The sequence below is a fragment of the Quercus suber genome, unplaced genomic scaffold (assembly GCF_002906115.3).
Source record: "Quercus suber isolate HL8 unplaced genomic scaffold, Cork oak 2.0 scaffold_906, whole genome shotgun sequence".
Classification (NCBI taxonomy): Eukaryota; Viridiplantae; Streptophyta; class Magnoliopsida; order Fagales; family Fagaceae; genus Quercus; species Quercus suber.
The window spans coordinates 157,637-172,947 of record NW_027070330.1 but is presented as its reverse complement, the minus strand read 5'-3'; positions in this window follow the sequence as shown (position 1 = coordinate 172,947).

The following is a 15,311-nucleotide window of genomic DNA, read 5'->3' as shown; positions in this document are numbered from 1 at the left end:
TATCTCTTTGTACACGAAAATAAATGATATATTGGATTCTATGTAATAATTTTATATTTTATTTTGGATGGAATATATGTAACTGATTGTGTGAACAACTGATCATTTTCTTTGATATGTATACACACTAGCCTTGTCCCATGCATGTCGAGCATGCTTGGAGGCTTTTTGTTTTTAATATCACTTTCTATTTATCGAAATTTGGAGTTTATGCATTTATCATTGAAATTTATGCATTTTCTAATCATCAAAATTTTTTTGAGTGTGGTGAAGATTAATGCATTTGTGGGTGTATTTAATTTCTTTGGTATATCTCAATACACTTATAGGTTTTCGATGATTGAAAAATGCATAGATCTTACTGACAAATGCATAAATCTTGAATTGTAATAAATGGAAAGTAATATTAAAAATAAACAAATAAAACAAAGAACAGACCACTGTTTCGGAATTCAGGCTTTTTTTCCTTCCAGTTTAAGAAGTAGAATTCATTAATTTAAAAGACGTCTAATAGAGGAATCGAAGGAAAGAGGGACAAAGATGTCAATCTTCTTCCTTTTCCATCACCTTGTTAGCAATAGTAATGATCTCTATGAATCAGGGGAAAAGGCATATGGTTTTCTTTGAAAGAACAAATTTCATTCAATAGCATACAGTCGTATTTCTACTGTACATTTGTAAACTACATCTAGTTTTGAATTCGAGTATGATGGCATTTTCTTTAGAAAATATTACTTAAGAATATCTTCTGTAGGTAACTTTAGATTTAGTGGAAATCACACTTCTAGCAAAGCTTGGATTTTAATTTTAGGCAATTTCGCTTTGCTTGAGTGTCTAGTATTATTTCAAAATTTATAGCTTGAGTTTTACTTGACCAAAGCTGTTGTTCTTTTGAATTTTCAATGAAAACATGACACAGACTTCTCACCTAACTCAAATACATCACTTTCAAACCTTATTGCCTTCGTGGTTGTCACCTAGAATTATTAAACATTTAAATTTTAGGAGTATTGGCATCAATTTAAGCAATATTTTTGTCTATTTTAGCATTATTTTTTTATTTTACATACTAACTTTTAAAACACCTCGCATCAGATTATTTATTTTATATGCTATTTTATTCAAATATTACTTTTTCTTGATTTTTTTTAAATGTTTCTTTCTCTTTTCACATTCAATAGCCATTATTCACTCTCTTCCTTTATCCTTGAAATACATAAAGAAAAAATAAAAAAATATAATGCAAAATAAATAGTACCCATGTAAATTTACTTGGTTAATGTAGTTATTTTGTATCTTACATAACTTTGCATGATTTGATGTTGGTAAATTTTGGATTTAATTGACTAAAATGTGATATTTTTCCTATTATACAAGCACTAATGTGAGCAGACTAACAAATCGAAATATGCATCTAATGACTAAGTCTAATCAGCTAATTGGCAGATATTGAATTGAGTGGACAAATAACAGTCAATGTGCAATGGTTAAAGAAAAATATTTTTCTTAAAACATGGATAATGCTATTCATTATTTATTCGACTATTAATGGTAATTGCGACCATATGAGTTAGGGGTGTGCATGGGTCGGGTTGAGGGTATTTTTTGACCCAACCCATCATGGTGGGTCAAAAAAATTCAACCTAACCCAACCCATCACATAAGTCCAACCCAATCCACATGGGTCGGGTTGGGTTAGGTTGAATCCATGGGTTTGACAAATTTTTATTATTATTATTATTAAATATATTATTATTAGTATATATTATATATATATATATAAAAAATATTAAATATATAATATATTTTAAATATATATTAAATATGAGTGGGTCGGGTCGGGTTTGGCGGGTTTGTAATTTTATGACCCACACCCAACCCGACTCACTAAAAAAAAAATTTTGTGACCCAATCCGGGGGGTCGGGTTGAATTTAACGGGTCAGTGGTTTTTCTGCACACTCCTAATATGGGTGGCCATGATCGGCTTTGTGAGATTTGACGTAGTCAAACCTGATGTTGAAATAGCTCCACTTTGTCAAAGTTGTGGAATTGTCAGTGGAGCAAATGAGGTGGACAAGGGAGTAGTAACATTTAAATACTTGAATTTAGCACCTAAAATAAACACTAGAATATTTGTTGGTCTATAAATAAGGCTATTTGAACTCTCTAAATTCGATAAATAACCATTCTCAAAAATTCATTTTGGGAAAAAACATTGTAACCTAAACACTATTTACTCAAATTTTCTCTCATTTTTTCCTTTTGTCAATATTAAAAATTATGTGATTTTTATTGAAGAGTTGAATTTTTGTTTCAATTCTAAAATGCCCTAGCCATATCATAGAAACATTAGAGGGAACAAAACTAGATATGGCAAAACAGGTCAGAATTTTCTGACCCGACCTGACCCGAAAAATACTGGACCCGAACTCGATTTTTTTTTTTTTTACTCGAAGCAAAAATGGGTTGACCCGTGACCCGACCCGTATTTTTTGCGGGTCAACCCGCGACCCAACCCGAACCATTTTTTTAAAACTTTTTTTTTTTGGTAAAAAAAATAGTAAAACTAAGACAATATTGGTTTAATTGTTTATTGTGAACTTTAAGGAAACAATTGATACATTTACATAATTATATGCAAATTAATTGAAAGATAAATGGTTGAACATTCTGTAATGAGTAAATATTTTTAGAAATCAAATAGCAAAGTACATGCCAAGATAATCTAGTTACAGTAGAGTTAAAAACATAGATTTAAAATTGTAGACATGTGAGAAATATTCACATGTGTGAAAATAGTGAAGTTAAAGAATCAAATTAGCATAAATTATGAATACTTAGACCTATTTTTTAACAATTTATGTCTAAAATAAACAGCTTTTCAAAATAAATTATGATATTTCCTAGAGTGTGTGTTACTTAACAATAATATGAGAAGAGACCATGTATAAATAAGTAAGCAATCAAATTTTAAAGTATATCTCAAATTGAAATAGAGTGTCAACCACAACTGATAATAGATTATAAAATTAATTTTCAAGATTGTAAATTTCTTATATATTTTTATTCTTTATCAAATGAGTTATCCAATAAGTCATTTGTAATTTTGTTTTATATTTGGAATGTTGATATTGTGTAGAAATAAAACTTGTGTATTTGTTTTACTTATCTTTGTGTTATTTTGTTTTAGATTACTATGTTAGGATTTGTATAATTTTAAAATTGCTGAATAACTATTAATAAGTTTAACTAAGTTCGTTCTTGATATAAGTGGTGAATTCAAAATAATACATTTTATATCAAGTAATCTGTTGCATAACTTTCTAAATGACAGATATATGTTGTTTTCTTTATAAAAATAAAAATAAAAATAATTCATGTGAAAAATACGGGTCAACCCGACCCGCAACCCGACCCGCTTTTGATTTGTGACATGTTTGACCCGCAACACGATTGACCCGACCCGAATCCGACACGACCCACCCGTTTTGCCATGTCTAAACAAAACCATACACAGAAAATCCTAAATAATTTGAGAGGTACGGTATCCAATACAGAAAAATACAAGGGCAAAGACATAACACAACTAATGACGCTCGATCAAGCCTGCACACATGCTCTCACAACACAGTCGTAGGTCATCAATGGCAAGCAATAATGGCAAATTCCTTAGCAGTCAAATCATTGTTTACAGCCCAAAGTTCAGTAAACTCGGGCTCCCCAACCCAAACACCGATTATTCATGTGGGCTTTAAACACACTAACCTCACAAGAGCAAATGGTCCCTACAATAAACACTAGGCCACACATATATATGCGGCCCAACTATTAAAATCAGGCAGTACCTTTTATCAAAGCGACGCACTCACTAGTCTAGCGATCCTCACGCGCGCATCAATAAAGATTGACCTGAGAATAAGCTTACTATCATATAGGCTGTTAGTCTACAGGACTATTGAGCTCTAGGCCCACCGTAGTTTACTTGCTCATTAGTCATCACACACACATGTATATATATATATATACACACGCGCGAGACAAAGTTTGTCTCCCAACTATTTTGGAAAAAAAACTCTTCAAATTTTTTATATATTTTTAAATGGAGTGTAAATTTTGAAAACTTAATATTTGGATTACATGTTCATATAATATCATTCATGTTTGCAAAATTTTAAAAAAATAAAAAATTAATTGCTATGTTATCAAGCAAATGTTAAAATTTCAAGTTTTTGTAATCTAAAATTTTGTATAAAAAGTAAGTCTATTGATCAAATAGTAAATAAAATTTGATTTAAACGAAATTTGATATGTTTGTTAATAACATAAGAAATATGAAATTCAACAATTACATTTTCAATATATATATATATATATATAAAGAAGTTTGAAGAGTTTTACTCTNTAAAACTTATGTCATAAAAATTAGAAGGTATACAAATGTTATAATGGATAATATAATGCATTTTAAAAACTAAGATAAATATACCACACACTAAGGCTATCTTCATCTTGTGAAAATGACAAAAACACATCAGCTATTGATTTGGGTAAACACATGTTCACCTTGTGATTATGATGCAGATGAAACAACCTATTATGATACACCCCCTAAATCTCTTTCATACCATGCTGCCATAGCTGCAATGACATTCACCACCCCCAACTCTATCATCATAGCCAAAAATAAAGTCTAAGAACTCATTAATCAAAAAAACATTTAGTGAGCAAAGCCATACTCTAGCTTGATGCACTGTAAGTGCCAACTCTGTTTCACTTGGATGAACTAAGCCATGACATTAGGCATCATTTTAAGAGATAAATAAATAATTACATACACTAAGGCAATCTGCTAAGAAAGATTCAATAACTATGTCAAAAGTCTAAAATTTCCTACTGCAGAAAATGAAGTCTAACAACTCATTAACCATTTAGTAAGCTAAGCCATATTCTAGCCTTATGCACTGTAAGTGCCAGCACTGTTTCACTTGGATGAACTGAGCCATGACATTAAGCATCAATTTATAAGATAAATAAATAATTACATACACTAAGGAAATCTATTGGAAATTTAGATAAACTTAACTAAACATTTTTAACGTGATTATCTTAAGAGATTTTTGAAATATCTTGAGTGAAGAAAACATTAAGGCAAATTGTGTAATTGACTTCTATAAATAAACTCTTCACCACCAAATCTACAAAGCATACATGACACTTTTACCAACCACCAAGGAGTAAATAGTCTAATCAATGGAAATTCATCGGTTGGACAAAACAAAATGAAGCTTTTTTCCTCATGCACTTGTTAATTAGTTGAGACTGAGTACAATTCTTAAAAAGGAAAAATTATAGTACATCAACATTTATTTGATCTTGGAAGTGTAATTTTCCTTGGGTTCTAAAAAAACTGCTTCCATAGAATAAATTCGTGAGAAAGCTTTTGAATTCATTTGTGCAGCAAATTTATTTTGCAAACAATGACCATTCCAAATTTATACGAAGAAAAAAAATATGAAATGGGAGTTCAGATAGAAAAATAGAATATTCATTTAGAAGAATTGAGGCGGGGCCTTACCTTCACCTTCAATGCCAATTTTTTTCCAGAACAAGGTCTACATATATAACTTCATCGTACAATGGAACTTCTGGACCTGTGTGCTAAATTCCAAGACTCGTTGATATAAGGACCAATACCAAGAAAGTGAGCATAACTGGGAAATTAATATGGGCAACATGAAGAGAAAAGATCTAATTAATAGCAATATGGTATTTGAAATTTTACTTGGGGACCTAAACAGTTGAAAGAATACTCATTTGTTCACTTCTGTTCGATAGCTATTGTCATTCGGCATTCTTTCTTTTCTTTTTTTCTTTTTAAGTCATAAACATTTTATTAGAAAGAAAACAGAGAAACCCTCTAATTTCTAAAGAAAACAGCAATCATGGGTATTGAAATTGTGTTTATCAAATAGGAGGAAACTCCAAATCAACTTTCAAAACAAAGTTAACAAACAACACCCAAATCTCCTATCAAAATAATAAAAATAAAAACCCAAATCAATTAATAGCATTAGGGATTACTAACAATGAATAAAACTAAAGACAAATCATGCGTTGATTGTCAAAGAAATTTTCTGTTCGATAGCTATTGTCATTCAGCATTCTTTCTTTTCTTTTTTTCTTTTTAAGTCATAAATATTTTATTAGAAAGAAAACAGAGAAACCCTCTAATTTCTAAAGAAAACAGCAATCATGGGTATTGAAATTTTGTTTATCAAATAGGAGGAAACTCCAAATCAACTTCCGAAACAAAGTTAACAAACAACACCCAAATCTCCTATCAAAATAATGAAAGTAAAAACCCAAATCAATTAATAGCATTAGGGATTACTAATAATGAATAAAACTAAAGACAAATCATGCGTTGATAGTCAAAGAAACTTTCTGTTCGATAGCTATTGTCATTCAGCATTCTTTCTTTTCTTTTTTTCTTTTTAAGTCATAAATATTTTATTAGAAAGAAAACAGAGAAACCCTCTAATTTCTAAAGAAAACAGCAATCATGGGTATTGAAATTTTGTTTATCAAATCGGAGGAAACTCCAAATCAACTTCCGAAACAAAGTTAACAAACAACACCCAAATCTCCTATCAAAATAATAAAAGTAAAAACCCAAATCAATTAATAGCATTAGGGATTACTAACAATGAATAAAACTAAAGACAAATCAAAAGAAACTTTAATAATATGTATATTAGTAGTGAAATCAACTTCATCTGAGAGAAAGAGAAAGAGAAAGAGAAAGACAAACCTATTTCAAATATCGTTGCCGGGCAGAGAACGACCGATACTCTTTCTTCTTTGGGTTTTGTTTAGCTGCCCTGGGTTCTTGTGGTTGATTAGTAAGAGAAGAAGCTATACAGAAGAAACCGAATTCTGCGTCCTTTAGATAAACCAAACCAGAAGCGTGATAAAGCGTGACACTGAGAAATTTCTTTTTGAGAAGGAGAAGCGTACAGTGAATACCGGGTTGTTTGAGTTTTTTTTTTTTTTTTTTTTACTTATATATATAACTTGTTTGACCGGTAGCAAATATTTCCTCTAAATTACTCCAAATTAAATGAATGGTCCGGATCAAATTTTTATTTATTTAACGGTGTAGATTTAGGTGGGTACCATACCCCCCAAAAAAAGAGGGGGTATGCTAGCATGACCCACAAATGAATTATGACACAAAGTTATACATATAACTCGTCACATAGTTAATTGTAGCATTACTAATGATATTTTGGTAAATAAAAATATTGTGAAAATGAAGGTCCCACCAAAATTGACTTGACATGACAACACACAAAGGGTTCCTCTCTCTCTCTCTCTCTCTCGCAGACAGAACACAAATGGATGAAAAAAAAAAAATCTTCACATCTGGGCGTGACCTCCACCGTGAGTCCAGATTTCGCTTCTCTCTCTCTATTTTTCTCTATTTTTTTGGTTCTCTCCACTGGGTAATTTTTTTTTTCTTTTCTTCTTCTTTCAGAAAATGGATTCTGGCCTGGGTAAAATAAAATCTTTTTAGAAAAATTTAATTTATGAAAAATGATTCAAGAATTAAAGGAATGGGAAATTTTCGAATTCGTAATTTCTTTTGACTGGATTTGGACTTGTAATTAATACACAGTTGTTGGTTGTTGCAAAGTTTTTATGGTTTTTGTTTTTGTGGGCTAGGTTCACGTGATGGTGATGTGAGGTTATGCTCAATATTTGGTTTTGTAATGCTTGGAGGACCAGAGAGGGAGATGGAGATTGGGGATAAGGAAGAAGAGAGAGAGAGAGAGAGAGATGTAGAGAAATGGTAGAGTTTCTCTCTCTTCAGTATATAAATTATTTTACACCGTTCATCTGAGAGTAATTCGCACTTTAAAAAAAAAATTAATATATAATTAAAAAAATGTGAAAATACGTGTAATGTTGTTTAAAAATTGAAAACATATGTTTAAATTGATATATTAAACATATCCTTAATTTTGTATTTTCAATTTTAAAGAATATTACAAAAATATGCTACCATACACATTTTCCTCCAAATATGTATTTTAAATTTTTAGTATATTTTTTAAATCACAATTTTTACATTATTTTAAAAATTAAAATTACAATACTCTTATCAAACGAGGAGTCTTTTGGCTAAAAATTGCAAAAAAAAACGGAGTTTATTGGTGTTATATATTCAAATTTATTTGGCAAAATGAGGAGAGAGACTGAATTTCGACAATGGTGTTGCTGAAATTGCAAGAAAAAGTAGAATGTGTCATGAGAGAGAAAATTGAATTTCGGTAATGTGATTACCAAAATTCTTGTCCTGCCCGTGAAGTGCCCAAAATGCATGCAAAGGCTTGAAATGGAAACCAATTGTGGCAATGGCATTGTCGAAAATGGGAGAGGGAAAAAAAATTTGTGGCAACCAAGTTGCCGAAAATGGAGGGAAAAAAAAGAAAAGAAAAGAAAAGAAAAAGAAATGCTACGTCCATAACATTTTTCACAACAAATTACAGGTGGTTAATTGCTATTAGTTCAAATTTGAACCTAACACTAAGATTACTTTTTTGCCCCAATAATAATAATCAATAACAACCTACCACTTAAAATTTGTTGTAAAAATGTTATAAAAATGTTATGGACGTATCATTTCTATAAAAAAAAAAAAAAAATTGTGTTGCCGAAAGAGAAGAAAAAAAAAATGGTGGCAAAGGCATTGCCGAAATAAAGGGAAAAAAAAAAAGTCACAAATTGTTTTCCCTCTATTTCGGTAAATGCTAGCATGACCCATATATATATATATATATATAAATTTGTCTATAAACTTATTTTTTATGTATAATTTTAGATTACAAAAATTAGAAATTTAAAAATTTTATTGATGAAATAACTATTAATTTTTTATCTTCTTGAAATTTAGCAAGTATAAAGCATATAAGAAGAAATTGCAATCTAATAATGGATTTGGCACAACTCATATCCAATAAAAAAAATATTGAGTGGAGTTGTAGTCTAAGTTTACAATCAAGTTTTTTGCCAAATTTTGTCTAAAGTTTAATTATGTTGGGCCTAAAAAATTTTAGGGTAGGCACAAATATTTTTTAAGGATTAAAAAATCATAAATTTTTTAAATGTTATATATAATAATGATTTTTTTTCTAGGGTTACAGAACATGTAAAAGATGACGCTGTTGGAGAATGAAAATAATAGGCATAGCTATTGCAGAGACGTAACTCATGGGCAACCTATTGATAAACAAATTTCATTTAGGCCTTATAAACTAGTTGCAACTTTTAATGATTATTTTCATAAAGAAGATTTTCTTGATTAAATACTTGATATAAATGATTTATTTGACTATGAAAATATTTATGATGAGATAAAAGTTAAACTTGTTTTGTTTAAACCTGATGAGTATACCTTACATTGGTGGGAATGAATACAATCTGATAGAATCCAATGAGATAAAGACAAAATTTGTTCATGGTCTACGATGAAAAAGATGCTTACTATCAGATTTTAATATTTTATCATTTGAAATTTTTTTTTAGAGAGTTTCAACTTATGGCGTCTAATCCTAATGATAGCTTTTTATTATCATACTAAGACATCAGTCGGTTTTTGGTACAAGCAGGAATTGAATCACAGATCTTTTATTCAACTATCAGAGATTTTATCCTTTGGATTGTGATTAAATTTTGTCATATACAAAACAAGACTATTGGCCAAGGGTTCATGCTTGAATTATTTTGAAAAGCCATATATTCCACCATTAAGGGAGAAATTACATGTTAAAGAAAATATTTTTCTTAAAAAATTGCGTTAAAGTCAAAGGAGAAAATATAGAAGTTTATAAGGAAGTTCATGAAGATCTAGTTTATATGCCCATGCTAAAAAAAAAAAAAAAAGGCCCCTTCAACTACATTCCATGGAAGGCCGTTGGTGACCCAAGTACCCAAATTTTAGAACCAGAAACTAATTTAGTTTCCACTTCCAATTATCCAACGCATTCCGTTTAGGAGTTCCTTACCACAAATGGACCGCTTTCCATATATGAGAAGCATGGAGATTTGAAATTTACGCAATATTTGGCCCACATGGAATCCGGATTAAACCAGAGTCTCCACGCTTGGTTCATCACTCTGGCTCTAGTTTTAGCAATATGATGCATTGCTTTTTCCTCTCTACATAAAGTGTGGATCTCATGGTAAAACTTACATGTGGAGCTCACCCCTCATGTGAGAGGCGAGAGAGCATTACTTCTAAACTATCTAAGAAATTTTTTAGTTTTATTTGTGCTAAGGATTTGACCAGAGCANACAAATTGCTGTGTAATGAAATTTTAATTTCTTACAAATTTGCTTGAGAGAGATAGTAAGATCTGATATACTAGTGAATACCCCCTAAACAAATAGAAATCCAGTGTCTCACTTTTTTTTTTTTTTTTGGTTCCATTTTATATTTCATCAATAAAAATTTGTCATGTATTCATTTGAATTTTTTTGATTAAATAATAAAATGAAAAATGAAAAAAAAAAAAAAAGAAAAAAGACCAAATGACATATCATGATTGGTGGTAGAAGATAAAATGAACAACAGAAATAAATAAATAAATAAATGATTGATGCCTTGGTGGAGGTGGATTATATACTAAACAACAAAAAGTAGAACAAAATATTTATATTTCTTGTAGCAGCCCACTCTCTAGCCCAATGGATTTTTCTTTTTCTTTTTTTTTGTGTGTGTAATTGGAATGGGCCAGTACCCATTTCTGTCTTCCCCCTACTCAATTCGTAGAGCGCTGGATCGTGATGATACTGGGCCTAGTGACCTTCTGAGCCCTTTTGATTGATAAAAATGATTTACTTAGCAAAAGATATTGTTTAACTCTTTGCTAAGTTAAGTTCTAGGAAAACATTCTATAATTGTACAAAATTTATTTTTTATTTTCAAATTCATGAATGAGTATGACCTAAGTAAGGGAGAGCAAAACTAAGATATTTCTAAAATTCTTACTCTAGCACAACCAGTCAATCGCACTTAGTGGTGGCTTTAGGATTTTGTCTTATGGGGTCAGTAATGGCGGAGCTAGGAATTTGTCATAGAGGGTAATTGAAAAATAAAATGATAAATTTTTTTTTTCCTATATATACAACTTTCACATTATATACAATAATCTAAAATAGTATTCTAAATATAATTTAGTACACATTACAATTATATTGTACAATAGTCTAAAACATTTAAATATCAGTAAGATAACAACCATTGAATACATAAACAAGTTTAATTAAATAACTAATCATGCATTTTTGTCAAATTAATAATAACTTATTATATTTATAAGTAATACCAATTAAATAAAAATATATGATAAAGAAGAATAGTAACACACTAGGAGTAGGATTAAGAATAAATGTGAAACTAAGAAAAAAAATAGTAACTAATATAAGTTTTTACTTTTGAAGTATATGACTTTTTAACCATACATGTGGTCACTCTTTTGGAATTTAATCAAGCAAGTACTAAAAGAATTTTTGGACTTGGAAATATTTAGATCTCAAACTAATTGATCAAACAAAGAGAAAAACTAAGAAAACATAGAAGAGAGAATAAGGAAGAATCACAGATGTAGATACAGATTTGTTGGTTGTAACGATGGTGTAGTTTTTTTTTTTGCTGATGAAAAAGAAAAGTGTAGGAAAAAATAGCTTTATTATGTTGTCAACGCCAAAGTAATCTAGAGTCCCATAGAGAAGGTTTATTATTATTTTTTTTTAATGAAGGACCAAAAAGTTGAAACATTTTTTACTTTTGTATAATATTAAATATTTTAAGAGTAGTGCTACTGATATGACACTTTCACAAAAATTTCACAATAAAATTTAGGTAGTAAGTTGTTAAAGATAGGTAAAAAAATGATGTCAGTTGTAAGTTCAAATAAAAACCAGTTACAACATGCCACATAACCTTTATTGTAAAAATATTGTGAAAGTAACATCAAAATGATTATATTCAAGTTTATTTCAATTAGGTTTAAAAAAAATTAAGGTTAGGGTGTTTAAATTTTTATTTTATGGGGTCAAAACAAAATTGATTTAAAATTTTTATTTATTAAAAAAAAAAAATTGGCCAAATCAGGGAGTTCATTTGATCCCCCACACTATAAAGAACAAGAATCCTGCATAAAAAATTGTTTTTAGTTTTAATTTGAATCCATCGCTAAAATTGCTTTTTGTCCATCAACAATAACTAATAAAGACCTACTACTTAGGATTTGTTGTAAAAATGTTATCAAAAAGTTATAGACATAATACTTCTCCATATTTTGAGGTTTAAAGAATATGTTGGATCACCATATATATATATATATATAAACATATTTCTTCCGTCAAAGGAAACAATCCAATGGCAGTAGCACAAAACATTTAATGGAAGATATTTTATGAAATTCAAAACGATTGACGTTGAGATACTTGGTGCTGTTTGGAGCTTGGACTGATGTACAATGAAAAAAAAAATATCTAATTTACTACTCACAATTTATAAGAAACATTAAGAGCCTTGTAAATTAGTTCTGGTATTTTTTAGTATTTTCAACAAAAATATTCATAATTCAAATTCTCCACCCTTACCACCGCACACCTTTGGTGCGTTGGTCACTTCATAAATATAAGTGCTTGTAGGGTGTGGAAGGTAAAGGTTAGGGTTCAAGTTTTCAGGAGAAAGCTTCACACGTATATACACTTAGATTATACTAGAAATTTTTATCTTGTATATAAAAAAATAAAAAATAAAAAAAATCCTCCACCCTTAAATTTTCTTATTCTTGGCAATATGAATCTAAAAGGCAAAATCAACTCCACTTGAAGTAACTTTCACCACTTGAGCCAAAGATTATAGAGCTTTGAAAATTCTCTACAAGAACTAGTCAATATAGCTAATAATTAATTTGAGAGGTCAGGACTTGTTTATTATAAATTCAATGTGCAACAATAGTGTACTGAAAGCTTGTAAATGTGTTGAAAACACAAGAGCAATTTGGACCCCCCCAATAAAAGTTCTGACTCGATAGATTTTACACTAACTTAATACAAAGTGCGGAAAAGTGTAAATGCGAGCGGATGAACAAATAAGCTACTCTAATTCATAAACTAAGCAACACAGCAGTATAATGGAATATAAAAGAGTAGGGAAGAAAGATGTAAACACAGAAAACACCAAGATGTGTTTTCGAAGAGGAAACCAAAGAACTCGGAGAAAAACCTCTCTACCGCCCTCCAAGCGGAAATCGATCCACTAGACAATCAGTTGGGATACATGGGTTAGTAAGAGACCCTCCAAGCCTAATCTACCCGATGCACCTAAGCCCTCCAAGCTCCTACTCCAACAAGGCTTCTCGGAACCGTGTCTTGTCTAGCTCTCCGGATCCCGCACTAAAGGTCTTAGGATTTTATGTATTTAGAACTCTAATTTGTAATGTTGGCAAACCATGATCAAAACAATGTATTTAGTCTTGTTTAGGCTTGCTCAAAGTTGGTTTATTATTGTAAAGTTGGAATCGAGTGGCTGCAGAAGTACTTGGGACTTTTGGCCTGGCTCGATCGATCGAAGAATAGACTCGATCGATCGAAAATCGCACAGGTTGATTTTTCTGCAGAATTTCCAACTCAGTCCTACTTCATTAAACGTTTAGGGTTTTATGTTTTTACCTTAGGTATTTAAACTAAACCCTAGCCACGTTTTTTAAGGTTGCTCCAATTGTATTGTTGCTCATACATTGCTGTTTTGTGTAAATCTCTTGTGAGATCTAGAGGAGCTTTCCTTTACACAAAGCTTACGGTTTTCAAGTTGGAGATAATATCAATATCTTGATGATTAACTTGGTTGCTATCATTGAAGCTTAAAGAATATCAAGCGAGGGTGCTTGTAGCTGATTGAAGAATTCAAGAAAAAGGAGTCTGTGGATTTGGAGCTTGCACGTGGTCGTGTCAGTAAGTTTTACTGGTGGGTAGTATTAGGAAGTCAAGCGGGGAGCTTGTAGTCCTTCTGTATGAACTTCGATTCTTTCGCATAGTGGATTCAGGTTTACCTTGAGGATAGCTAGGTCAAATCCTCCCCAGGTTTTTACCGTGTGGTTTCCTNTCTAGCTTTCCGGATCCCGCAACAAGCTCCATGTTGCATCTGCCATTCCAGGCTTCTTCCAATGCTTCCCAGCAGCACCAAAACGTCACTCAACACATTCAGAGGGTGAGGTAAGTGTTTGGGCTATCAACCTCTCAATGGTATGGAAATGGAGAGGGAAAAGCTGAGGAAATACCACAAGCAAGTGTATAGAGAAAGGTGGGAATGACAATCTCTAATTCCTAATGTGTTTGGCTAGGGTTTTCTCTCTGAAGCACTGTTTAACATTTGTGGGTAATGAGGGTATATATAGGATAGGTGCAAAATGTGTGAGTCAGTCAGTACAGGCTGGCAGAACAGATTGTCTCACGGGTGTCTCGCGGGAAGGCCTTACCTGCGAGATACTCGCGAGACACAGCTGTCTCCACCTGGCTTGACTCTTCGCATTCCAGCATGTGCATGGACACATGTTTCACTTCGCAGGAAGCTAAGTCGCGACATACCCACGAGAATCCTTCAGCCTCCAAATGTTTGAGTCTTCACATACTCTCTATATCACACAACCCTTACAACAAATCCCACAATAAATACAGGGTATAAACGATTGAAAATAATTACAATCAAATTTGGCACGGAATAAAAGCCAACAAAATACATAGTTGTAAATAATAACTTTACATGTATAATAAAAAAAAATAAAAAAAGGATAATGATGCTTTGACAATAGAGAAATCAAAATGCTAATAATAGAAAATGTTTATAATTTCAAGTCTAAAACTTCGATCCACAGATAGAAAAAAAAGAAAATTGAGAGAGGTCGTGAGGAAGAGAGTGAAAGTTCCTTTGTACTTGTATTTTCACCTCCAAACTTTAGAATAGCAAGAATCTTTTCTAGCTGAATGGATTTTTGTTCTAAAGTTTCAACTCTTACACTCAATTTGGTTGGGGTGAAAATGAGAAGGATGGAAAAGGAAAAGAAAAAATGAGGGAGAAAATGTTGTTTTCCTTTAATAAGAAAAGAAAATAGAGATGAAAAAAATCATTTGAGTCAAGTGAGTTATGATTACACATTTACCCTTATTCAAGTCAAGTGAGTCATGATTACTTGATAATTTAGTTTTCCTGGGTCATCATATCTTGTGATCATTT